This window comes from Pararge aegeria, chromosome 24, assembly GCF_905163445.1.
Source record: "Pararge aegeria chromosome 24, ilParAegt1.1, whole genome shotgun sequence".
Lineage (NCBI taxonomy): Eukaryota > Metazoa > Arthropoda > Insecta > Lepidoptera > Nymphalidae > Pararge > Pararge aegeria.
The window spans coordinates 9,082,324-9,108,088 of NC_053203.1; the positions used below are offsets into that span (position 1 = coordinate 9,082,324).

At 34.6% G+C, this 25,765-nt stretch overlaps 1 protein-coding gene across 1 annotated transcript in view; it reads right to left on the minus strand.

Moving 5' to 3' along the window:
- Window positions 1-25,765, minus strand: part of LOC120634495 (solute carrier family 41 member 1-like) — an 83,408-nt gene that overhangs the window by 39,142 nt on the left and 18,501 nt on the right. The window lies entirely within an intron of this gene.

Below are 25,765 nucleotides of genomic sequence, written 5' to 3' on the forward strand. Positions count from 1 at the left end.
GAAAATACAAACATATTTATAAACATACACAAATTTTTTTCATATACCATTTACTAAATCCCATATCGGAAAACGAGCGCCTATTATACGTATTTGTGCGAAATACAACGAGTTATCTAAAAAGATACCTGGCATCAGTGGCGTGCACAGGGTCTTCGGCCAGGGTATGCATAAAGCACATATATAGCGTAAAATAGAAATATTCCCCTCCAATACGAGCTATATAAAATAATTTGGGTATGCAGTGCTTTTGTGCATGTAGGAAATGCACGCCACTGCCTGGCATCGATATCTTCCATGACACACCCACAGCTATTAGAAAAAAACTCACTGAACACTTATCGGTGATCGGTGGTTTACATGACGCTATGTGCACTTGTCATTGACGTGCATATCAGTCCGTGTTTTTGTGTGTGTGCTATATTTAAAAAACGTGTAATATGCATGTTGTTAGTGCTCTTAAATAAATAAATAAAACACATGAACAAAAGATAACATGCAAATGACAATAGTTAGTCTAGTGGACAAAACTTCGGCTTCTGTACAGGAAGAAAGAAACAAAATACATTCATTCGGAGAGTGTTCCGAAGAGTTGTTTGCGTTGATACCTCCTTCCCTGTTCTGTGACCGCACCTCACGCAGTAGAAATAAATTCCACCCTCATCATCTGGATGCCTGGTATTCTTCTACTATTCGAAATACCAGATCATTTCTACGGCGCACTTGCAAATTGTGGAACAATCTGATGTGTTTCCTCAAAAATACAATCTAGGGTTATTCAAGGGGCGGATAAACAAATTCCTTAAAAGCCGGCAACGCATCGGTGGCTCCTTTGGTGCTGCAGATATTTTGCCCCGAGATGATTGATATGATTTGTCGGATGAACATATTTCAACTATGCGTATATAAAAAAAACACGTCAATATAAAACTCCGATGCGCGGATTTTGAAAGACAAATGTGGAAAAAATAGCGATGTTATAATGTAAATAAGTAAATAATGTATTTAATTAAATACTTAAGTAAATAATGTTCTTATTTATATAATGTATTGAAGTATATAATGTACAAAAGTTAATAATTTATTTAATAAAATAATACATAATGTACTTAAGTAAATAATGTATTGAAGTATATAATGTACTTAAGTATATAATGTACTTAAGTAAATAATGTACTTAAGTATATAATGAATTTAAGTATATAATGTATTGAAGTATATCATGTACTTAAGTATATAATGTATTGAAGTATATAATGTACATAAGTATATAATGTATTGAAGTATATAATGTACATAAGTTAATAATTTATTTAATAAAATAATGTTTACAAGTACATAATGTACTTAAGTAAATAATGTACTTAAGTATATAATGTACTTAAGTATATAATGTTCATAAGTAAATAATGTATTTAAGTATATAATGTACATAAGTATAAAATGTATTTAAGTAAATAATGTACTCGAGTTAATTATGTACTTAAGTATAAAATGTACTTTAGTAAATAATGTACTTAAGTATACAATGAATTTAAGTATATAATGTATTTAAGTAAATAATCTACATAAGTAAATAATGTACTTATGTATATAATGTATTGAAGTATATAATGTATTTAAGTTTATAATTTATTAAAGTATTTAATGTACTTAAGTATATAATGTAAGTAAGTATATAATTTATTTCAGTATATAATGTTAATAGATAAATAATGTATAACAGTATGTAATGTAAGTAAGTTTATAATGTATTTCAGTATATTATGTAAATAAGTAAATAATGTATTTAAGTATGTAATGTACACAAGTAAATAATGAATTTAAGTACATAATGTATTAAGTATATAATGTACTTAAGTAAATAATGTACTTATGTATATAATGCATTGAAGTATATAATGTACATAAGTTAATAATTTATTTAATAAAATAATGTTAATAAGTACATAATGTACTTAAGTATATAATGTACTTAAGTATATAATGTATTTAAGTATATAATGTATTTAAGTAAATAATGTACTCAAGTTAATAATGATCTTAAGTAAATATTGTACTTAAGTATATAATGAATTTAAGTATATAATTGATTTAAGTAAATAATATTCTTAAGTAGATAATGTAAGTAAGTATATAATGTAAATAAGTAAATAATGTATTAAAGTATATAATGTTCATAAGTAAATAATGTACTTAAGTATATAATGTACTTAATTTAATACTAAAGTAAATAATGTTTTTTGTATATAATGTATTGAAGTATATAATGTACATAAGTTTATAATTTATTTAATAAAATAATGTTTATAAGTACATAATGTACATAAGTAAATAATGTATTTAAGTATATAATGTACATAAGTAAATAATGTATTTATATTAATAATGTATTTAAGTATATAATGTATTTAAGTAAATAATGTACTCAAGTTAATAATGTTCTTGATTAAATATTGTACTTAAGTATATAATGTACTTAAGTATATAATGAATTTAAGTATATAATTTATTTAAGTAAATAATATTCTTAAGTAGATAATGTAAGTAAGTATATAATGTAAATAAGTAAATAATGTATTAAAGTATATAATGTTCATAAGTAAATAATGTATTTAAGTACATAATGTAATTAAGTATATAATGTATTGAAGTATATAATGTACATAAGTTTATAATTTATTTATTAAAATTATGTACATAAGTAAATTAAGGAAATTATGTATTTAAGGAAATTATGTACTGAGGTATATAATGTCAGTAAGTACATAATGTAAATAAGTAAATAATATATTTAAGTATATAATGAACATAAGTAAATAATGAACTTAAGTAAATAATGTACTTAAGTAAATAATGTACATTAGTAAATAATGTACATAAGTAAATAATGTATTTATATTAATAATGTATTTAAGTATATAATGTATTTAAGTAAATAATGTACTCAAGTTATTATTATTATTATTTAACTCTTTATTTGTACACCACAATGAAATTAGGAAAAAAAAACAATAGAAATACAAAGACAAAAGTAGAATACAAAAGGCGGCCTTATCGCTTAGTAGCGATCAATCATCAAGTTAATAATGTTCTTAAGTAAATATTGTACTTAAGTATTTAATGTACTTAAGTATATAATGAATTTAAGTATATAATTGATTTAAGTAAATAATATTCTTAGATAGATAATGTAAGTAAGTATATAATGTAAATAAGTAAATAATGTATTAAAGTATATAATGTTCATAAGTAAATAATGTATTTAATTAAATAATGTACTTAAGTATATTATGTAAGTAAGTATATAATGTATTTCAGTATATTATGTAAATAAGTAAGTATTTAATTAAATAATGTACGTAAGTATATTATGTAAGTTAGTATATAATATATTGCAGTATATTATGTAAATAAGTAAATAATGTATTTAAGTATATAATATACATAAGTAAATAATGTATTTAAGTATATAATGTACTTAAGTAAATAATATACTTAAGTTTATAATGTATTTAAGTAAATAATTTACTTAAGTAAATAATGTACATAAGTAAATAATGTATTTAATTAAATAATGTACTAAAGTATATAATGTTCTGAAGTATATAATGTATTTAAGGATATAATGTTAATAATGTATTTAATTAAATTATGTACTTTAGTAATTAATGCCTTTAAGTAAAAAAGTAATTAATGTATTTAAGTATATTATGTACTTAAGTAAATAATGTTTTTAAGTATAAAATGTAAGTAAGTTATAAAAGTAAATAATGTTAATAAGAATATAATGTATTTGAGTATATAATGTAGAATATAATGTATTTAAGTTTATATTGTATTCTTTTTTATAACCGAGTATATCACTTGTTATGTTAGTAACGTTAATGTTATTCTATCCAAACTTACCAAAACTCTATACTAAATTGAACTTTTCATATTAGGCGTGATGGCTCTGAAGTAACCGTGATATACACTAAGAAATTCAGTTTTTTACATCCTTTTTTGTGGGAAATAAAAAGTTAATTATTTTGCATGTATTTTGTATGAATAAAATAATTTCGATCGAAGCATGTGTTTTAAACGATATTCAGTTTTTTTACATCCTCTTATGATATTTGCAGCACGCATTCTGTCAATTCTATGTCAAATGTCATAATGTTACATTAAAAAAGTTTATATTGTCCAAAGCGCTGAGGTTAGATTAGAAATAATATAATACGGTTAAGTTTTCTAAAATAAGGATTCTTAAATTTTCTAATTTTCCGCGCAAGTTTTTATATTTTTTCTGTCATAAGAACCTTCTCCTGACAATAACAAAAGCAACAAAAAGAAAAGTGTAATCGGTCCAGCCGTTCACGCGTGATGGCGTGACGTGACGTGATTTTTATATATATAGATTTGTATAATATTAAATATTGCACCACCTACCTCTTTTCTATGTTTTTACCTTTTACGCCATTGGTTGCCTGGAAGAAGTCGCTTTGTAGCGATGAGGCCACCAAATTGTACTCTCTTGATATGTATTTATATCTCTGTAACTACTTTTTTTCTTTGGTGTACAATAAAAGTGTATTCATTCATTCATCATATATAATATATATATCAATTTTAGGATAGGCAGTGCTTTTGTGTATTTGTACATGTATGAACGCTTTATAAGTGCCTGTGATATGGCCTACATGAATGAAACATATTTGAATTTGAATTTTGGTAGATTATGAGAGATAGATAGATTTAAATAAGCAAGGAAAGTAGGTTACGTAAATATCTATTGTTAACGGTGCAGAGTTGGATTTACGGAAGCCATACGTTATTGACACTGACGCGTTATTAGAGCGAACATAAGTGATTTAGTAACACTCACGCCCAATACATACTTATAGTATTACCTTCTAACTAAATTGGGTCAAGTAGATTTTTTTTTCTCTATTGAATATTGATTAAAGACAGAAAGCGGTGATAGCCTAGTGGATGAAGGTTCGGCTTTCCTATCGTGGGGACTGAGTTCGAGCCCCGGCACGCACCACTAGCTTTGCGCAGTTACTCGTATTTGCGTTTTTAACTAAGGAAATCCCTACTAATATTAAAAATGTCAATGTAAGTTTGTTTGCTACGGTTTCACGCAAAAACTACTTAACCGATCCTTATGTAACTTTGTACACATATTCTTGGAAGTGTTAGAAGTAATATAGGATACTTTTTATCCCGACATTAAGCTCGGTTCCTTTGGGAGAGGGGATGAGTGTTTGACGGTTTGACACCATAACTCCGACAAATTATAACCGATTTAAATAATTATTTTTGTACTATAGAGGTTATAATATGTTTTTAATCTTGCCCTAACTGTGGTTGGAGATAGGGGACAGAACTCCTCAGCGGACAGCAGCAAACCCCTCATTTAAGGCTTCGCGATACTACATACTTTAATTTTTTTTAGATCTACAACTAAATTTAATGCCACATCAAAAAACAAAATCAAATGCAGACGAAGTCGCGGGCAACAGCTAGCATAATATAAATGAACAGTTAGACGTCTTATATTTTTTGTAAATATTAATGTTAGTTTGATGGCCGAGTGGCGCAGTTTGCAGCGACCCTGCTTTCTGAGCCCAAGGCCGTGGGTCCGATTCCCACAACTGGAAAATGTTTGTGTGATGAGCATGAATGTTTTCCAGTGTCTGTGTGTTTATATGTATATTCTTAGTATTTAGGTATATTATTCATCAAAATATTCATCAGTCGTCTTAGTACCCATAACACAAGCTACGCTTACTTTGGGGCTAGATGGCGGTGTATGTATTGTCGTAGTATATATATTTATTTATATTTATATATTTTACTAGCGGACCCCAGTGCCATCTGTCGAGCTGATTTGTGAATCTAAACCATCCAGGATGCCACCCAATTGTATAAATGGCTATGGCTCAGAAAGCAGAGTCGCTGCCCACTGCGCCAATCGGCCGTCATATATTCTAAATGTATAAATTAAATTTTGTCTGTTATGGTCTGGGGGCTTCGGCCGTAGCATTTAGCGTTTCGGTACGATGCCACTTAGAAATCGATTAGGAGCATGAGGATATAACAGGTTAGCCCGTTACCAACTTCATCTTCATAATCACTTACGCCAGGTAAGATTAAAAGGTATTACTTGTAGTGGAATAGAAAAAATAAACTGAACTTCACACACAATGTCAGCCCACCGGATAGGAAGTGTTCTTAAAGTAGGTATCATCTTTCGCGTCGTCGGTTAGATAACGCAGTAAATTGCCCCGGAGGACGCTGGGCATTTCGGTTTCTGAACTAAATTTAGCGTAATTGACCGCGTATCATTGTTTCCTAAGACTTTAAACACCTTAGCTCAACGGACTGAAATCCGAAAGATCGTAGATTTTAAAGTGAATCTTCGATATTTGTTCGGATACCTTTAAGCCGTTTAAGCACATTTCGTTACATTAGAAAAGAAAGAGAAATACAGTTGTGGGTTGAATATGGTGATGTTTGTTAATATTTTTTTAGCGCAACGGTGTGCGCTGTGAATTTAAGTAGGAGGTCCCGGGTTTCCGCCAGGGCAATTTGGAAATTACAATTTCAGAATTTTCTCTGGACTGGTCTGGTGGGAGGCTTTGGCCGTGGCTAGTTACCACCCTACTGACAAGACGTGCCGCTAAGCGATTTAGTGTTCCGGTGCGATGTCGCGTGGAAACCGATTAGGTGTATGACTAGCATACTCCAACAGGTTACCCCTAACCTACCTACCGACTAACTTGTAGTAGAAAAAAATAACGGAACTGCTCATCAGATCGGGGTGAAATTTGGCACAGATATAAATTATAGAAAAGCATATAAGCTACTTTTATCCCGGAATGTACGATCTTTGTGCAATTTGGAAATTTATTATTTTGTCTTTGTCTGCAGGATGGTAACTAGCCACGACCGAAGCCTCCCACCAGACCAGACTTTAGAAAATTCAGAAATTATATATTGCCAAATTCCCCTGCCGGGAATCAAATCTGAGACCTCCTGCTTAAATTCACAACGCTCACCGTTGAGCCAGGGAGGTCTTCAAAACAAGTCAAAAAAATCCTAACGAGTTAGCCCGCTTTATTGCTAAAAGTTTGTTAAATTGTAGGGACTGTCGATATATAAAGAAAAAAAAATCACTGAACGTATATTGTAACGGCCGATTGGCGCAGTGGGCAGCGACCCTGCTTTCTGAGTCCAAGGCCGTGGGTTCGATTCCCACAACTGGAAAATCTTTCTGTGATGAGCATTAATGTTTTTCAGTGTCTGGGTGTTTATCGGTATATTATAAGTATTTATGTATATTATTCATAAAATTATTCATGAGTCATCTTAGTACCCATAACACAAGCTACGCTAACTTTGGGGCTAGATGGCGGTGTGTGTATTGTCGTTATATATTTATATTATTATATATTGAAATCTTAGAACTTACAGGACATACTTACCAGGAAGTTAATACAAACTGAACAAGTTCATCAACAATGTACTCGTAATTAAATACCTACATGGAAGGTCAGAAGGGAAAACGTTTATAAAACGTTAAGTTAAATGAAATAGCTCTATTGTAACTCGCGTACGAGCCATTCGACATTTTGGAAAGTTTATCTATCTACATATCATCATAATCATCATCATCATGTCCACCAATCGACGTCCACTGCTGGACATAGGTCTTTTGTAGGGAGTTCCACAATACACGGTCCTGGGACGCTTGCCTCCAGCGGCTCCCAGCTACTCGCCTGATGTCACCGGTCCACCTCGTTGGGGGCCGACCTACGCTGCGTTTACCGGTGCGGGGTCGCCATTCCAGCACCTTAAGACCCCAACGTCCATCGGTTCTCCGAGCTATGTGCCCTGCCCATTGCCACTTCAGCTTCGTGACTCGCTGAGCTATGTCGGTAACTCTAGTTCTTCTAAAGAACTCCTCATTTTTGATTTGATCACGTAGAGAAAAAGAAGCCGCGACAGACATCTTTGAAATATGTATGCATGTCACCAATGCCATGGAAAACATGTACTTTTTACCGATCTCTCAAATACTACCTGATTAAAAATTGATTTCTAAGATTAAAAATTGTTAACGTTCGAAGCTTTAGACCCGATTCTGAAGTCAACGCAGACGAAGTCGCGGGCAGAAGCCAGTTTTTAAAAAATCCGACCGATCCACTCCGAGCTACGCGTAGTTCCGGACGAATGCGTTTAAACAACAAAAAACTCTAAGGTTATTTTATTAGTACAGACATAATATTATGTGCACTGTAAGATCACTCCTGGCATAGCTCTCTCCATCGCCCGCGGAGTGTCTCTGAGCCTTCTTATGAGGCCCATAGACTTATACACAAACGATGTATATCTTCGTACGAGCAAACCGCCGCGCCGCTGTACAAAACTATGAAAAATAATTTTTTTAAGTACTTTTTTGAGGAAGGTGAACCTCTGTACCTACTTTGTATGGCCCCCAGGTTGGGAGACGCTGGCCTAGTGGTTAGAGGTTCGGCCTTCATTACGGAAGGGCCGAGTTCGATCTCCGGCACGCCTAACGTTCTAACTTCTCAGAGTTATGTGTTTTTGATTATAGTTATTATATATCACTTGCTTTAACGCTTTATCCCGCTATTATCTTTGCCTTGCTATCAGATGAGATTGCAGTCTTGGGCTAACTTGTAGTGGAATAAATAAAAAAAAAATGTTATGCGTTTGACAGTCCAAAGCCGGTCTTGAATAATTAGCCCGTAATGACATAGGTATTATTTTCTTAACTTTTTGTGTATTATTCAGTCTGTGATCGTAATTTCAGATTTCCTCGACCTAATATTGGCACCAATTCAATTGTATTCCATAACATAAAGTAAACTATGCGATCTCTTGATTTTCCTCTACTCATTATGATTACTTTAGCAAAAAGTAAAATGGTATTTTCCGCTGGAAACGTAATTTACCTAAATCGATTAAAGTTTTGAAAATTGACGCTTTTTTGGAGTTAACGAACGTACCGTGTGTAAATATACAAGGCTGATGTTACATCATCAATTGCCTGTAACAGTCCACTCTTTAAGACCTCCCGGGCGCAATGGTGAGCGCTGTGAATTTAAGTAGGAGGTCCTGTTTTCGATTCCCGGTAGAGGCCATTTAGGAATTTATTATTTCTGGATTTTCTCTGGTCTGGTCTTGTGGGAGGCTTTGGCCGTTACCACCCTACCGACAAAGACGTGCCGCTAAGCGATTTATTAATCTCAGATTTATCTCATTATATTTCATTATCTATTATCAACCCGACTCACTACACGGGTCTCGAAGAATGAGAAAGGTTATGCCGATGTCCACCACGCTGGCCAAATGCGGATTGGTAGTCTCCTCAGGCAGGTTTCCCCACGATGTTTTTCTTCATTGATAGGTATAGCAAGTGTTTTTTTTTTTTTAATAAAATTAGAAACGCACATTCTAAACTCCAAAATGTTAGAGGTCAATGTTGGGTATCAAACTCGTCCCTCCGAAACAAAGGCCGAAGCCCTAATCACTAATCTTTCATCGCTAGATAGAAATTTTAAATCATCATAACAATTCAAAAATTCAAAATTCAAATTTCATTTATTTCAAGTAGGCCTAATATAAGCACTTTTGAAACGTCAAGTCTGTCTGTGTGTAGTGACTCTACCACCGGTTCGGAAGGCAGATTCTACCGAGAAGAAGCCGGCAAGAAACTCAGCAGTTGCTCTTTTCCAATATCAACAATTTACATTTTACATTTTAAAATTCATTTTTCTATCTTGTGAGAGATGAAAGCCGGATGCTTCCAAGCAACCTTGTCATTAAGAAATCATCATTATCAACCCATTACGGACACGGGTCTCCTCCCACAATGAGAAGAGGTTAGGTATTCCACCACGCTGGCCCAATGCGGATTGGTGGACTCCGCACACCTTTGAGAACATCATGTAGAGCTAACTATCCGGCATGCAGGTTTCCGCACGATGTATTCCTTTATCGTTGAAGCAAGTTTTAATTGCTTAAAACGCACGTAACTTAGAAAGTTTGACGTACCTTTATTTGACCTAAACCACAATTAAATCATCTTACTCACATCCTGGGGTAGCTGGAAGAGATCTCTTATAGAGATAAGCTTTCCTTTGTTCACTTCATGTATCTTATGTTCACAATACAAATTTTTGGTACCTAAATAATAAATAAATAAATTTAGAGGTGTTTGCTCGGATTCGAACTCGCCTCTTCCGAAAGTGAAGTCAAAGTCCTACCCACTGGGCTATCAGCGCTTCAAGAATCTTAAATAAACACTCTCAAAAATTGCATGAAAATGTTAACCGTCTTTTGTAAACTTATGATTCACATAAAAAGTCATAAATATTACACAGAAGTGTAACAAATCAATTTTCCGTAAGCTTACACTATGAAATCACCGTCAGCTGCGCACAAACAGCACCCCTAGCACGTTATTGATCACATTACAAACGTCGAGTTGTCGAAACACTAAAACGTCAAAGTAAAATGGGCGAATGTTCTAAAAGGAGTTATATCTAACTAGCTGACCCCAGCGCCATCTGTCGGGCTGTTTTGTGAATCTAAACCATCCAGGGTGCCACCCAAACGCATACCAAAAAATTCATTCAAATCGGTCCAACCGTCTAGGAGGAGTTCAGACAAATGCACACGCACACAAGAAATATATATATATATATAAAGACTAGCGGACACCAGCGCCATCTGTCAGGCTGATTTGTGAATCCAAACCATTCAGGGTGCCACCCAAACGCATACCGAAAAATTCATTCAAATCGGTCCAGCCGTTTAGGAGGATTTCAGTGACATACACACGCACGCTAAAACGTCAAAGTAAAATGGGTGAATGTTTTAAAAGGAGTTATATCTTATATACTCGTATATAAAATTCCCATCAAATTTACTTTATAACTACACGGCAAAGCCCTATCTGGAATACAAGTAAGATGTATAATAAGATTACGTCTATCCACATTCTACAATAGATTTTTTATTTTTTAATCATAATTTAATGATTTAAAAACAGAACCAAGTTTTTAACCAGTATAGTTTTTTTAGATATCAGCAAACTACAATCAATGTCATTTTACTTAAATAGTAACTTTTTGATCTTGAGTACGGAACCCCTAGTGCATGAGTGACTATGGTCGTTTTTTTAAACTTTATTATTACGGAGTGCAAGACTTTTAGAAAGGAATGTGCACGAATACCATCTTAAAAGCTCATCAGGGGATTTAATAAAATTGATAGTATAATAAATCGTTATTCGAAATTCGAATAACATCGACGTTTCTGAGATTTGCTGTCACGTACGAAGGGTGCAGTTTCCATACGACAAATGTATAGAACAATGGCTATTAAGAGAAACGCCCGTCGTGTTTATATTGACATAAATTTAATATAATAGACAATTATATTATTATTAGAAATAAACATTCTACACGTGGCCATAGAATAAGCCATCATTATCTTTGACGGGTTCGTGAAGAAAGCCAAGGAATATAAACGGCTTAAATGGGTTTTAGATGCGTTCTAAAAGTGAGTAGGTACCTACATTAAAACTAGGCTATCTAGCCTACCTGGTGTCAGTCATTTTATTTCTTACACATGTGGTGGGAGGTGAAGAGAAATTAATAAAATAAACAGCTATGCACTATAGAGAAAAAAAAAGAAAATGCAAATGTAAAATGCATCTATTGCATTTGCATTATCTTAGAAACATAACCTAACCTTACATGCATATTGAACATAGATGATACGATGTAAGGTAAGATGGGCGATCTCTTATGAGGAAAATATTAATATTCTTATCTTACAGCGTTTAATCGTTTTAGTATCTCTAATTACAGCATAACTCATTTTAAACTCAAACAACATATTATTTTTCTACTTTTATCTTCTCGAAACTTCAGTCATTACTCGTCTGTACCTTTTATTCCCGCCCTATTGATAATTTTTATGTAACCTTCCTCTTTGATCTGGGTTCCTATCATTTTGAATTCCCACTCCAAATTAAATCGACCACAGATTATGCAGCTACAATTTTGGCCAGCTATACGAAGATACTTAGACAGCCGATTGGCGCAGTGGGCAGCGACCCTACTTTCTGAGTCCATGGCTTTGGGTTCGATTCCCACAACTGGAAAAAGGTTTGTGTGTTGAACATGAATGTTTTTCAATGTCTGGGTATTTATCTGTATATTATATGTTTTTATGTATATTATTCATAATAATATTCATCAGTCATCTAAGTACCCGTAACACAAGCTACGCTTACTTATACCAGATGGCGATGTGTGTTTTGTGGTAGTATATTTATTATTACTTATTATTTTTTAAATGATCGTCCAGGCAGTGGCAATGATGCTAACATAAGCAACCAAAGGCGTAAATATGTTACTATACAGAGACTTGTAATTTACGAGTATTATTCTTTTAAAATACTAAAGCGTGTCTGTTTGTTTATTTGTTTCTTTATTATTATTATCATCTTAACCATTGCACCAATCTTGATGAAATTTGGCAGAATTATAATCCTTAATTTTACGATGTAATACTGCTTTAAGCAATAGTAGTAAGCCCCCAGCTCTATATATGTGTTTCATAACCATTCGACTTGATCAGATTTTTGTTTATTCGAGTAAGTATATGTCAACGTCGAAGGTAAATTTCCAAACGAGAGTAAACTAAAATTTCGTTAATGGGTACGCATAGCAAATACGTTAGTCGTACGCAAGTACACAAAAGTGGATTTTGGAAACGCGGGAAAATGTTACGGACGAATTCCGTTGTCTAGGTATTTTAAATGTTTTTTATTTTTAATATCTGCGATTGGGCTTCGTGGACCAAGTTATTAAAAAAAGTCCATGTAAACAAATAAGGTCATCTAGCTCCTCGACAATACAGACATAGTGAGAAGACTCAAATGAACTAAGCTTTGCTAGTGCAACTTTAAGATTACGAGGACAAAGTGTCTCTCGTATTATGATCGGTAGGGTGGTAGCTAGCCACTACCGAAGCCTCCTACCAGACAAACAGGTTTTCAATGCATTTGACCAGTAGCACTATAAGCACTTTTAGCAAAAAGTGGCCCTTATTTCCAGAAGCAGTGATTGTTTACAGTTGTGAAAGCCATTGCGAGAGGTCCACTGAACCGTTCACAGTGCACTTAGTTGCGACACCGAGCACTTTTCGGTTATTTAATTTTCGCTTAGGGTCTTCACACATTTTTCCGCTCATTGATCTTAATTTCCGAACCGGTGGTAGAACCTCTCCGGTGGCAGAAAATCTCTTTGGAGATTGGTCATCGTGGCCGAAATCGGTCAGGAATGAAACGTTGGCCCATCAATGCGGATGACGTTATTTGCTAATAATTAATTTGAGTAACGAAAAAATTCATCGCTTGTTCAGCTAATTTAATAATAATTACTTAACAAAATAAATCATTAAGCTACATTATTATTCAACGCATTATTCATCTAAATATATTGTTACGTCGTTGTTTAATAGATATAAAGAAAACATAATATTATGTTCATTTATATTCTATATTTTTTTTTTGTTTATTTATTCATGTAGGCCTATCACAGGCACTTATGAAGCGTTAATTCATATTTGTTTACATAATTGTAAGGGGATGGTGATAACTTGGTTCGCCAACTTAAATCTAAAGCTACGAGGGTTCCAAACGCGCCCTTGTCTAAGAAGAGCCCACAACAAACTTAGCCGGGTAATTTTTTTTTTGTAATACAATCAAATTTAGTTTGATATTTTCTTTATTAAAATAAATTAAATGGATACGTAATGCTTGATTAATTAATATATTAGCTAACGTAACGTAGCGGAATGCAACTTTACGTAACTTAATTAGGAATCGACTTCGATTACGGTGCACTTGTGTCGAAAACTACAAAAAGGTTCTTACTTTAATGAATATAAAGTTTCACCCAAAAACTGGAAGCACTTATGAAATTAGGTAGTTACCTAACTTCAATGTCCAAAATTAATATACATAAATTAAACTATAAACTTAAATAAACAAATAAAATAGGTTTCGCATTGTCAAGTCCAGGTAATCCCTAGAGTCGGGATTACCCCGCTGCCTTCACCGCCAACGGTATGAAGTGATAGCAGTCCAGAAGTTTATTTATTTTAGGATAAATTAAGTGCATCAAACGATCCCTCTTTGCACATATTACCACACGTTTACCAAAAAGTAATAAAGCAATATAAACGCCATCAATCATCATTAACGTTAGCAGTTGGAGTACTCTAGAATGCTATCTGGAAAGTGATATCGCTAAATCCTTGTTATAAATACCTCTTTTGTAGGTAGGAGGTAGTTATCAAAATAATATCTGAATCATTCTGGCATTCCCGGGTCGGTATTAAGAATAAATTTTCTGTGTATCGAATATGCCTGCATGAGGCACTCTATCTATTGGTGGAAACATTAATAGATTCACTTTATTACTCCTCAAGATTAGCACTTTCAAACAGCTGTATTTACTTCAGATATTATATAATGCAGTAATTTTTATGACATTGTTATCGGTAAATAAATGATATTATTATGTAATCATGCTAATATTATTACGAATGCGTAAGAGAATTTTGTTGGTTCGATTTGAAGTGATTATTTTTAGTATATAGACGAGTTATTGCCTGCAATCAAATGTGATGGAACCGGTGCGCGCTTGCCTTTATTTTTTTTGTGCTTGGCTTTATATGCTTACTCAATCTTGATAGGAGGGGAAAACGGAAGCCTAAAGGGCATTCCAAGTCTCTACAGTGCTTATAAGAAACAAGGACGCGACGACGCTACAAAGTTTGAAGTTTTTACTAACAATTAAAATAGTTAAAGAACTTGATAGTCCAATAACCTACATTTTATCCCTGTAACACCCATTAACGTGATGAAAATAAAATAAATTGTAAGTGGTGACTGTTGTGTTTTTAAAAATTGAATTTACATTATTGCAACTGGTTCGGATAAGTGTAAAGAGTCTCTGTTATAAAACTAAATAAAAAAATACTAACTGCATTTTCAAGGTCCGCTGTTAAAACTGTGGTAACTTTTTACTTAACTTGTATCGACTTTTCTCGAAGACCACGGCGGTTCGGTAATCGAGAGGTTCTGATCGAAATTAAATCTAGGTTATCGGATACAAAAGGGTGGTGATATAAGAACCATACTATAAATGTATGCAAATCTTTTATATTATTTTTATTTATAATTACACATTTTTTTCTTTTTTAATACTTTAAAATTATATTATTTTATAGCATATCCATAGTTTTTAAGCGTCCCTCTGTTATTGCCTACCGTCCAAACGTCACGTCTGGCTTAACGGAAGATCAGCGCTTGCTCTTTAACAGAAACAGCAAACATGCTGAATGAAGACCATTTTGGGATCACACCGTACGGCACAGTGGGCAGCGACGCTGCTTTCTGAGTCAAAGGCCGTGGGTTCGATTCCCACAAGTGGAAAATATTAGTGTGATGAATATGCACGTTTTTCAGTACCTGGTTGTTTATATGCATATTATAATTATTTATGTATATTATTCATAAAAATATTCAACAGTCATTGTAGTACCCGTAACACAAGCTACGGTTACTTTGCGGCTAGATGACGGTGTGTGTATTGTCGTAGTATATTTATTATTTATAAGTTGTATTTTAATTTTAGTGTGTGCATACCCAAATAAAAGTTTTTTTCTTTCTTTCTTTCTTATACTTTTTGTGACAGAGCTTCTCCGGGGAAGTACTACCATCCTGTGTTCCGGGCGTGGTTGCCGCTGTAATTACTGCGATGAGGTTTAACACCTACGCCCCACTGGGCTATCACCGCTTTTTTAGCTCTCAGAACGTGTGTAGACAGTGTGTTTAGGAAGAAGAACCTTGAAACAACCTCAGTAATAATCCCCATCATCATACGGCACAGTTTAAACCATAATTCAGTCTAGACAGCTTGGCGGGGATCCAATTTGCTTACTTAATATTCACTAAGTTACTTAACTGCGTCATGGTTTTAATAATAGCTCTAAGAGCACCCGTACAAAACCCTGTGTACGAAATGTTTCTATACAATATCTGAAAATCTAACATTACTAAATATATACTAAATAAATAAATAAATATATGTACTACGACAATACAACACATCGCCACCTAGCCCCAAAGTAAGCGTCGCTTGTGTTATAGGTACTAAGATGACTGATGAATTTGATGATATTTTTATTGAATTATATATACATAAATACTAAGAAAATACATATAAACACCCTGACACTGAAAAACACTCATGCTCATCACACAAACATATTGCAGTTGTGGGAATCGAACCCACGGCATTGGACTCAGAAAGCAGGGTCGCTGCCCACTGCGCCAGTCGGCCGGCATTGAATTAAATATGATATTATTATTTAGCCAACACCAAAATTTCCCACCAGACCAGACCAGAGAAAATTCAGAAATTATAAATTCCCATATTCCCATATAAATTGCCCCTGCCTGCCTGGGAATGCGCGCGCTAACAGAGTCGTATGCGTCAGGATTTTGTTAGTATAAAAAAAAGAATCATAAAATAAATAAATAAATAATTATACTACGACAATACAAACATCGCCATGTAGCCCCTAAGCGTAGCTTGTGTAATGGGTGCTAAGATGCCTGATGAATATTATTTCTATGAATAAGATATATAAATATACATAAATACTTATAAAATAGATATTAACACCCAGACACTGAAAAACATTCCTGTTCATCACTCAAACATTTTCCAGTTGTGGGAATCGAAACCTTTGGACTCAGAAAGCAGGGTCGCTGGCCACCGCGCGAATCGGCCGTCAAAAAATTCGATCATAAAAATCGGTTCATAAACGACGAACGATATCCGCGAACATACATAATATATAGAAAAAGCATATGTACGGTCGAATTAAGAACATCCTTTTTTTTAAAGTTGAAAATGGGGAAAAACCTAAGGGTTCGAGTCCTCGACATGCTAGTGACATATTGCGGCAGACTAGTGAAGCGTAGTTTTTTTTTTTTTTTTGTGTATGTTTATAGACGAGCGCTTGACTGCAATCACACTCACACTACAATCACACAGCCTAAGGCGGAGCGCGCTTGCCTAGAAGATGCCTATTCAAGCTTGATTTGAAGGTACTCATATTGTAGGCACTGGGGAAAATGGAAGCTGGAAGGGCATTCCAGATCCTAGCGGTGCGGTACAGAAACGAAGATGCGAAGCGCTTCGTACGCGTCCGCGGTATATCGACCACGTAGGGATGCAGATCCAAAAAATAGTACAACTGTCTGTGTACATGTATACGCATACATACACGAAAACAGTGTATATACTCGATTGCACTATCTCCTTGTTTGACTTTTTGAGTAGGTAAAACCATGTGAAACGCGTCACTTTAAATTCAGACATATTTCTATGCAAGGGAAGTCAAGTTGACCACTTGAAAAGTTTATTTTAAGTATACATTGAATTGTTTTAATCGTGTTTTCGATATTATTATTATGTACGTTACTTAATTAAACCTACAATTAGTGAATACTTAATATTCGAAACGTTATTCCATTATTTTGAGTATTCACTTCTGTCAGTAGTACTTACGGTTAACTCTTTTTTTTATATCCGGTTTTTTTTGACGTGACAACGTCTTATAAATTGGTTTGCCGGGTGACACTTCAAGAAACTGCGTTACGCTCCGCTCACGTTATGCGCTCACAATGAGAGCGAGTGAGAGGCACGCGCCCGCCTAAGAGCGAGAGAGACAGACATAAAAAGTGAAAGGCACGCGTCCCTTTGTAATAAACGTTTAGTAAAGTTTCATTGTACGCAAATGTATTGCAAGTTATTGTATGTATATTTGTATATAAATACGTATGTATGTGTAAAGGTAAAAATAAAATTTTGTTAATATGAAATTCAGTGCGAGATTCTTTGTATAAATTAATGTTTTAAATATAATTCTTTGTATAAATAAATGTTTTAAATTGTTACTATTATTTCATCCTTCTTCCTACTATACGAATGAATATTCACATTAAAATTATTTTACCACTCAAAGTCGTTGTCACGTAAAACTTTCGCCCGTATACCGACTTTACAGGCAACCAATTTTTTTATTTAATAATAAATTTTATAATAAAGTGAATAAACACAGACATGTAATGTACTTACAATATGCCACGGAGTTTATTTACCGCCATTTGCACGAAATGTAAGTGCATACTCGAGAGTACATATAAATAAAAGTGATATGTAACGGCTTTGTAACGAAAGCATATATTCATTCGTATAAAAAGTATAGCATAATAAGAAATATAGTATAGTATAACTTAGTTCATTTTTATTTTCTTATGTAAGAAATTAATATAAGCAATACTCAAAAAAAAAAAAAAGACTCTCTTTATATTGCGAGTTTTCTCCGAAACAGCCGCACTGGACTTATTTTTATTTTATTTCGTAAAGTTTTCTTTACAGTATAAACACTCAATAATAACATCAAAGTTGTAGACCGAAGAAATGTCAAAAATAGGCTCTGATATGAGCCACAGTATGTTTAGCAATAGTTGCCTTTATAAAAAATATAATTAGCTTATTGTAACTTGTACGTAAGTTGTAAGAAAAATGTGTACAGCAGGAATCTCCTTATGAACAGTGATACTCTATTGATTTGTGCTCATAGGAGTGCTTAAACACTCGCACTAAGGTAACTTCAGTTACGAGTGTCGCCACCTTCCTTCGGACCCATTACAACAACGTGAAATTAGGGAAAATATAATCATCGCAATACATAATAGATTAAACAAATATATATGTATTAAATACGCTCATACCTTGGAGGCTTGGAAGGTCACTTCTGTGGGATGCAACTTGTATTGATACCCTAGCTGCATCACACATCCAGGCCACCTCGTCCATGGTAGGTGCGGCTGCTTCCAGTGCCGAGCAGGCTAAGAGGCGTAAATATGAAAACCTGGATAGCAGCTTCATTTTTGTGCCTTTTGGAGTAGAGACTTTGGGACTGTGGGGTCCGGAGGCAAGAGCCCTTTTCAAAGAATTATCAAAAAGGGTTATCGAGTCTACCGGTGATCCTAGAGCGGGCAGTTACCTTAGCCAACGAATTAGTTTGGCCATCCAAAGGGGCAATGCTGCCATTCTCTTAGGAACTGTGCCTCGCTGCGGTGGTTTCGAGGACGTTTTAGATTTTATTTAGTTTTAAGTAGTTTATTTTAGGTTATATTTATATTTTAAAGTTGTATAATATTAATATTATCTGTATTAAATTGATTACAATAATTTAAGTAATTTGTGTGTGTGTGTGTGTGTGTGTGTGTGTGTGTGGAACTATCCTATATATTTTATGATTTTAAGTAGCTCCTCAGTTTCCTTGTATGATTCCGTGACTTGGTACTTATATTATTATGATTTTTTTTTTATTTTATTATATATTCGAGCACCAATAACACAACTGTGCCGACTGGCATAAGCAGTTCGATATTTGTTTATAAACTTCGGAATTCTAACGCTCTTTGCTTTAAAAACATCGACTTGGGAACGAATTCAGCTTAGGTTAGCTTCGAATAACTCTAAACATTATACCTAATGGTGCTCCGTGGACAACGTTCTTCGTCAGAATTTTAACTTTCTTTTTTAAGGGACAAAATATAGCCTATAAAAAAAGTTGAGTTGTTACATAGTTAGCTCAAGCACAAACAGACACACAAAAACGCTTTCACATACATAATATTAGGAAGGATTAAGATGTAGTTAAAAAAGAAGTGGTGATAGCCTAGTGGTTATCAGTTAGCACATTGGCGCATCTGTAAATTTTCTGAGCTATGAGCGTTTCACTGCTACTCATAGACTGCTTGGTACAAAGAACAAAAAAGAAATGTAATGCTTCTTTTATGTGTCACATTATTTACATGAGGTTTTTAGTATCTAAAATGTAAAAGATTGACATTTTATTTTTATCAACAGCATGTTGTAAGTCTACGTAGTCAGCATAATTAAAACATACTTTAATACTCCGTCTTAAAATGCAATTTAGCTTGAGCGGGCGATAATGCTATATGTATCTGATTTATATTTGTTGTCATTAATTTATTCAATATTTAATTTATTAGTCCTCTAAACACGTTCACGTTTCTCGGAATATTAATAAAATGTATCATTATTTACTTAGGCAAAACTATTTTTAAGCCAATAATTTGCATTTTTCCACATATATAGAGCGAGTGTTGATCTTAAACGTAGCATCACAGCTAAAACAAAATAAGTAGGACTATAAGAAACGTTAAATTTATTTATACGGCATTAATAACAGCTTTTTTTAAAATTTAATAACTATTTTTTTAGAGTATTTATTTCAGTTTTCCGTAGCTCTATATGGATTTCTGAGGATAAAAAAGAAAACAAGGTTAGTTACAAAATGCATACTAAATTTTAAGATAGCCATGACTGTATGTAACGGAGGAAGTATAGAACTATGCAAATCACATCCCACATAATGCTTGGGGTCCAGTAAGTGGAGAGTGGAGAGGGTACAATCTACGTCACAGTAAATCCAGAAACGTGCAAAAGTTAGTTGTTTGACATTTAAAAGGCAGACGTTGCCAACAATAGCATGACCTTTCTAAACTTTAAATTAAAAACGACGACCCTCGCCCACATTGATAGGCTGAAGTTTTTACACTATGGTTATTAAACAAAAGTGTAACACCGGATTTGAACTTCATCTGTGATTTTCTACATCGTATTTATACAAGAAACTTAAGCTTAACGCCAGTATGATATTATGTATAATATAATATGTTAATGTAATGAAAATCGAATAGTTTAACGAACTCCATGGTGTTTATCTTGTCTGTTCTGGTGGGAGGGTTCAGCCGTTGATAGTTACCCCCCTTAGACTCCATCATCACTTACCACTAGGTGAGATTGCAGTCAAGGGCTAAATGTAGTGAAATTACAATATATACAATCTATATATATATAAAAGGAGGTCGTGTTAGTAACACCATTTATAACTCAAGAACGGCTGGACCAATTTTTATGATATTTGATTTTTTGGATTTCTCTTAGTCCGGAATAGTATTAAAATACAACATTCATCAAAAAATAAAGATCCGCGGTACGAAGTTCGCAGGGACAGCTATATATAAATATATATATACAAAGTTTAGTACAACTAAAAAATGAAGAATAAACAGATGTTACATGCACGGCCCACGTGGTAAAACTATTTGCGAAGTCCAAATACATTAACTCAGAGAAATACGTTGAAAGTAAAATTACTAACAATAGCGTAATAGCTCTAGTATAACAGTGAATCGGTAAAATCGATCCGTCACTTCGATAAAGAAATAACTATCTCACCTTGACAATGAAAAATAATGATAAAATAATGAAATAATTCTTGAAATCCGCTCCATTAAAGAATAGAAGTGACGTCCGATTTCGTGCCTTCTCATTCGCACAATATTCCCATGGAAACGGAGATGCGGATATTGAACTTAAAGTATTTGTAGTGCGATTTAAAAATAAAACTAGCAAGTGCAAGTCAGCCTCGCGCATCAAAGGTTCCGTTCTTTGGAAAAATAATTATAAAACCGATGATGACGTCGCTTCCCTCCAAAAATAAGAATTCCTCGAAAACATTAGAAGTCCTCCAAAAATTAGGCCTCCTCCAAAAAATTAAGACACCACCACAATAAATTAGGACTCCACCCGAAAATTAGGACTCCACCCGAAAATTAGGACTCCACCCAAAAATTAGGACTCCACCCAAGAATTAGGACTTGCCATACAGGAATGGCTTGACTAAGAAGGTAAGGAAGATTTTGCAGATATTTAATCGAAATCACGGAGCTAGAAGAGAACGTTACAATGGAGATGGATACTTCGCGAAAAACGCGAGAAATGAAAAAAAGCTTTAGGAAGTTAGGGATAGCTCAAAAAGAAAAAGGGGTAGACAAAGAAAGCGCTGGGTTGATGATATCAAGAGACGGCAAGCTATGCTTATCCTATGGTCAACTGGGACACCTGGAGGGCGCCTACGCGTCGTAGGAAACGCGCTGATTACAATAAAATGAAGTGCGAGATATTAGTTATTATAATTTAATTTTATTAATTGTACAAACTATGTATGAGCAATATAATGATAATGAAGGTTGCAACGGTCGCTGCGGGGAGCGAGGAGTTTCTGCGGTAAATGAGACGTCGTAGCCGGAATAATTACAACAATAATTGTGTGAGAAAACTGATATGGATATATCCCAAGGGGCAGGGGCCGGATAGTCGGCCGCTGACACCTGTGAGTGCTGTGATGTTCGCCTCAGGAGTGCCGGAGGATTTTCGATTTTCGGATGGACACTTGCCGATAACCACCTGAGGGGTTGCTACGGCGTTACCGGGGGAGTGGGGCGAGCGCGAAAGCTCGCCATGAGAAGAGCCCCAGGGCTCGACGACATCGGGAGGAGAGAAGTGCCGGAGGAATCGACGCCCGGTACTTATACTTTTGGAAAGGGACAAACGATAGAGCGAGGTAAAGGACTAGTGGTGCCATCTGTTGTCATCCTACACTAATCCGTTGCAGTTAGTCATATATGGAGTGCATATCGGGTTGTTCCCTTGTTACAAGGCCATATTTTTAAAACCCCTGGAATTGTTACTACGGTCCTCTTCCGGGTTTATAAGTGTCCTATGTCCATTTCCGGAAGCCAAGATATATATTTGCCGGATTTCATAAAAATCGTGGGAGTAGTTGTTGGGCCGATTAAAACAAACAAACACAAAAAACCATACCCAAAAATTTATCATATAATTCATATGAACCGTTGAGACAATACATACAGCTTTCCACCTCTTGTGTTCAATAATTATGCTGATAATAAAATATTTAGAAAAAACCAGTTTAATGATATAACGCGAACAGTATTTATTCATAAACACTTATAAAACCGTTGATGATAAATAAAACTGGCTGAATGAGAAATTGAGTCCATAAATTATATTAAAATACGAGACGATTCCAAGAGTATCGGGCTTTTTAAATAAAGATTCTCAGAACTATGTAAATTGTAATACACCAAAAAAATAGGTATATGATAATTTATATGCAATCTGAGATGGATGTGAGATGACCTAGAAAGGGTATGGAATATTCTGACCCATTCCGCAGAGATGTCAATATTACAAACATACGATGTTCCTTTTCCAACCGATTGAGACAGATGACATGCCAAACGATTCAGCGTTCCGGTACGATAAATAAATAAATATAAATATACTACGACAATACACACATCGCCACCTAGCCCCAAACGTAAGCGTAGCTTGTGTTATGGGTACTAAGATGACTGATGAATATTTTTATGAATTATATATACATAAATACTTATAAAATACATATAAACACGATGGCGCGTAGGAATTTCATATACCATGCCTCCAACACTCGGGGGCAGACATTTAAGAAGTCAAGTCTGTCTGTAAGTGGTGACTCCACGCCAAGTTCGGAAGGAAGTCATAAATACATAGATACTCAACCTCATAAATGACTTCCTAGTAAGTCGATTGTTAATAAATACTTTTTGTTTAAAATACAATTTTTTTTTCTTACAAATACTACCTATATCATAAACCATTAAATAGTCGAATCTTCATGATCCGTAGTTGCAAATGCGAAACGAAGCAGTTTGTTATAAATATAATAAATATAAATATACTACGACAATACACACATCGCCATCTAGTCCCAAAGTAAGCGTAGCTTGTGTTATGGGTACTAAGATGACTGATATTTTTATGAATAATATACATAAATACTTATAATATACATATAAACACCCAGACACTGAAAAACATTCATGTTCATCACACAAACATGTTCCAGTTGCGGGAATCGAACCCACGGCCATGGACTCAGAAAGCAGGGTCGCTGCCCACTGCGCCAGTCGGCCGTCAAACGTGGTTATATATAATGTTCTGCTATGCGTTGATATTATAATGTAACATCATCATCACATCCACCCATTATCGGCCCACTACAGAACACGGGTCTCCTCCCATAGTGAGAAGGAGTTAAGGCCGTAGTCCACCGCGCTGGCCAAGTGTGGATAGGTGGACTCCACACACCTTTGAGAACATTATGTAGATTGATTGATGCCTGAGACATGCAGGTTTCCTCACGATGTTTACCTTCACCGTTGAAGCAAGTGTTATTTTAATTATTTAAAACGCACGTAACTTAGAATAGCTAGAGTTGCGTACTGGGATTCGAACGCGGCCCTCCGGAAAGTGAAGTCAAGCTCCTACCCAATGCGCTATCACCGCTTCAATGTACCGTCAACCGTTTGTAAAATGGTTTAAATTATTTATATTGCGGTGAGTTGACCGATCTCCTTGGAATCCTCATCCGCAGGGCCACGTGAGTTGTGGTCAAAGACAAGGTGCGGCCGCAGACCGACAATAAAGGAGACCCGAGGTATTTTTATCTTGGAAGAAAGCAGCCTCCTTCTGAGATATAGTTGTTTTTTTTTATAGTTACAATTGGCCATACTGAGAGTAAGTGGACAGCCATCTATCTACGAGTATATATAATATAAATAATATAAAAGAGAAAGTGTGTGGGTATGTTCCATATAGGCTTCGAAACGGCTGGATAGATTTTTATGAAACTTTCAGGGAATCTACGGATTGACCTGACGAGTAATCCTGTAAAGTTTAGTGACGCTCGGAGCACTCCTATTTTTGAACTGTCGAACTGTCAAATATAGGTTTTATTTACTATGATGATATTCTATTGTTGGGTGTACAGGATGCAGACAATGATCTTCACCCGCTCGAGAAGAGAATAGAAGGGAACGAAGAGAAAAATAAATGATTTAATATATTATGAGACTTAAATTAAAAATTTAAATGTAAGTTTATTGTTTGAATAAAATAAAGCAAAATCTAGCCCGGCGAAGCGGGCTGGGTACGCTAGTCGTCTATAAAAAAAAGCAATACTTCGCAGCGCACGCAAAGAAAAAGTACTACAAAGTGCCGCCCTGTATATATAGTTCATCACTACATCTATCCATTACCGGCCCACTATAGAGCACGGGTCTCCTCCCACAATGGAAAGGGGTTAAAGCTGTAGTCAACCTGGCCCTGTGCGGATCCGTGGACTCCACACAAATGAGAACATTATGTAGAACTCTCAGGCATGCTGGTTTCCTCACGATGTTTTCCTTCACCGTTGAAGCAAGTGATATTTTAATTACTTAAAACGCACATAACTTTGAAAAGTTAGCTCTAACTTAAAATGTCACATGAGATGTCAGTGTCACTCCTTTCGTATATAGTTACGAAGCGGGAATTTAAAAACATTAGTGAATAGTGTACAGACGACACTAAAAGAGTCAGAGGGAGTTTCTAACAGGTGTCCAATTACCATGGTATTTGGAAACACCCACTAAAAATGATAGCTGCTTGAATGCTGGAAATATGAGTAGGATAATCGTATTTACAGCTGGAAATACGAATGAACTACTCGCATATATCTATCGATTGATAATGATGTTGAAACACGGTGCTTTTCAAACTTTAGTCCGTTGCTGAGAATTCGTAGAAACATAAACCCGAAACTACAAATTTAAAAAAAAAATTTGATTCCTTCTGTCCTCAATTTGGTCTATTTTGGTTGT